Raw genomic sequence first — 3,982 nt, 5'->3', positions numbered from 1 at the left:
TAAAAATGCATAAGTGAAATTATGCAACTCACATATATATATATATATATATATATATATATATATATATATATATATATATATATGTATATATATATATATATATATATATATATATATATAAGGGTGTTCCCTTACAATTTTGCATGTTCCCTACAATTTTTGATGTTAGCCATTGTACCCAACTCCAAATGATTAACATGAGTTCCCTCACTTCTCTATTGCGTCCTGTCACTTCTTTTCTTTATTGAGCACTACACCAACGTCTATATCATTGTATATATATATATATATATATATATATATATATATATATATATATATATATATATATATATATATATATATATATATATTCCTCTGTATTGACAATATATTAATGTCACCATAGATGAGGTTGGTAACTAGTGAATTTTTTTCATAACTAACGACATTTTTAAATAAAAAATTAAAATGTTGCCGCTTCTAGATTTTGATATTTGTATGCCTCAAAAAATTTTCATTCCCACGTTAGTTTTAAAATAAATAATGTCACGCGCTGTAAAAACGTGAGTTTTTGTTTTTTTTATTTTTTATATTTCTCTTCTTAATGTTAGCAGCAATAACTATTTTTCTAAGGCATATGCGTTTTAGCGATAAATTTTGCAAGCAGCAAAATATTGGGATCAATTTAACATTCATCCATGCTTTTATCTATCTGAAGAGTTGACACGTTCAGATTTATTGCTTGATTTGAAGTAAATAATTGACAACGCTATTAAACGTGACAACGAGCTACCTTTGATGTCCAAAATATAACATATTTGTTGAGCGCGATAAATTTTCTCCAAATATCATTGTGATTGTGCAATACCTGTTCAGATGAATGATGTTTGGTGTATTGACTTATAAATAGTCTATAAATTTGTTTAAACAGATCTTACTCACACGATAGGTCAAACGGGTAATACTGGTTCACATTTGCTTTAGACGAAATCGGTCTTGAATTGCCCACTGAACTTAGACACAAAGACACAGTGATCCCATTCAAGAGTGCTCTCAAAACTAACTTATTTTGACTGCAAGTACAAATTTAAAGACCTAATAATGTTTCCTACCTTAAATATTCTCAGCATTTTTTTATGTTTTCTAATTTCATAGTGTTTGCTTTTGTAATCATATCATTATAATGTATTTTTGATGTTATAGGTGTTGTCTACTTTTGTAAAGCGCTTACAGCTTCTAAACATTAGGGGCTATACAAAGTCCTCATTATTATTATTACCTACGCACCTTGTGAAAGAAATGTAGGTGATATGAGAGAGGGGACGATCAGTATTATGGAATGAACAGTTTCGCACACAATCATTTCATCTAATAGACGGTATGAAGAGGTGACGATACGTACTCCTGGATAAGAACTGTGACAAGTAAACACTTATTATACTCCACGGCTTTCATAGTATCAGTCTAAACTTAATTAAAAAATGTGTATGGTCATTATGAAGCAATAATTAACAGTAATTAATATAAATACATCTTTCAGTGGTAAAATACCATTCAGTTCCATTTCTTTGCCGTTCAGGTTTACTCTGGATTGGAATAGTGCAAATTTCCTGTAAATCTGGTGAAGTATATCAGTTGATGCTGCTCAATAGCAGCGTATTAATTCCTAGATGAAGAACCTTCTGATTATCTACATAGTTCATAAATATTAGGTGCACTGTCGTTGACCTGTAAAATAAACTCAAGGAAGAATTGAGAGCTGAACCACTATTCACCAACTAAATCCTACCACCACCGCTACCACGAAGAAATATTCATATTGCTCCATGTGTAATTAAGGGAGATATGTATGAATGTGTGTAGTTCTCACGTAGATCCAAGTATGTAGGAGTACTACTGGAAATTAGTACAAAGTCCACAAGCAACGTCACAATATGTGAATAAGGTTCTTCAGAAATAAGATAATTACATTAGCGCTTTCAGTCCAGGGTCAACAAGGTCACAAAATCAGATATTTAAGTTAGAAGAATACACAAATTATTTACGTCTTGAACTTGTTAAAGGTAACTGTAGGTGAAAATTGTACTGTAGTAAGCATATGAAAGTGAGAAAAGTACAATCCTCCGAACATGTGTTGTTGCAATTGGTATTAACGTAGGATGACCCTACAGATCATATATCTCACTAAATCCAATGGAATCACGCGCTGGATGAGACTTTTTCAATCATTTCTTTATTGTATTCTTTCAACCTGAATCTTGAGAAACTTCGAACTAGTATTTTGCATGATAGGACCTTTTGAGACACGCACAACTCTTGAAGCCTAAAATAAAATTTAAAATAACGTTTTCATATGCAAAATGAAAATGGCTAAAAGTTTATTGCACATAAAGGTCGTACTAACATCCGGGCCAGAATATCTAATTGATTTTGCTCGGTACATCTAACCCGATGAGTCATTTCATATTTTCAGAGTACCGTGTATACTTTCTTATAAGCCCAATCAAACTGCAAACATCAAATGCGCCTTCCTATCAGGGTCTGTTTTTTTAATATTATACTGTGTACTCCAAAGGAACTGCACAGACCCAGATCTACCCGGCACGTTATGCGAGTATAGATGGTATTACACAAATTTAAGTATGGCCTTGGCGGATTGTATAGGAACAGAATGTTATATTTACCACTATGGGGACCATTTTATGACATCTCATAAAATAAACCTGTATGGTTTCAATTCACAGTTAATAAAGGTTAATAATCGATTCTCAAGTTACTTATGAATGTTTTTATCTACACCAACAGTAGTATGTGCGTGTCATATGCTACCTTTGCCTCAGCAGGAGTTAGCATTATGGCTGCTATCTTGAATGATGTCACTCAGGTCTCAAAATAGATATTAGGCCTCAGCAGGATTTTAATACTTTATTTCATTTGCCACACTTTGTCGATACTGGCCATACTCCCAAAGCAGGTTATACATACGTCCCAGTTTTGTTCTTCAAAAATTTACCTTATCCTCTGTTGGACCTTACCTAGTTTTGGTTTAGCATTCCTGCTCCTGTTCACTATTTAATTTTGCCCTATCCCGGTTCTCCTCATCCCAAACCCTCTTTATGTAACTCTCTAATTAATTCCTATGTTTTTTTTTACTCATCTTCATTTGGTCCACCCAGTCTATGAATGTTTCCACCCTAACAGTACACTCATGGTCTGTGCTCCCTTTCCCACATTGCTATTCTTAATGAATCAACGATACACCTCGAAAACGCATGTCAGATATTTCAGTCATGTTGTGTTTTATATCACCCAATAAAAATGCAGAAGGAACTATCAGTTGTCATTTTCAGGTTAGAAAACTGAATGACATGTTACGTGGCTTTAAGAATCAAGATGTAGTCTGACACATTTCACACAAACCTATCATGACTCACACTGAGAGACAATCACACGAGATGTACGCACTTTGGTGTTAGAGGATTTGCTTTGTTATTATAGTTGAACACAAAGGTATGCATGCAGAAAAGCATGGACTGAGTACTATCTGAGTTTCTTTGGGATTCGGAAAGGTTTACATTTTTATTTTTTCTTTTTGTTCAGACTAACTCTCCTGCAGAGGCCGCAAGCAGTAAATTTGATATTCCACTGACCCAAACCGGCTGGGTTAATTGAGACGGAGAGGGAAATGCGAGACTGATTATCCTCACTTTCCTAATCCCCTGGCTCCTGTTGTGGTTGTTGCAGCTGTTGCTGGCATTGTTGGCATTGAAGGAACAGTTATAATTCTTCTGTTTCCGTTCCTCTTCCTATTCCGTTTCTCTTTTTCTACAAGTTTCCAGTTAAATGACATAAAATCCCTGTTGATAGCCCTGTTGTTGAAATATAATTCCATTTCCTCAAGCCAGTACAGGAAGTGCATTACCCTCATAATGTGAACTAGAGCTGGACACATCTGTAGCTAATGTTCTGGTTCATTTTCTTCCGAATTGTTAGCGTG

Source organism: Sinohyriopsis cumingii, chromosome 2, assembly GCF_028554795.1.
Source record: "Sinohyriopsis cumingii isolate HCF-2022 chromosome 2, ASM2855479v2, whole genome shotgun sequence".
Classification (NCBI taxonomy): Eukaryota; Metazoa; Mollusca; class Bivalvia; order Unionida; family Unionidae; genus Sinohyriopsis; species Sinohyriopsis cumingii.
This window is presented reverse-complemented; position numbering follows the sequence as displayed.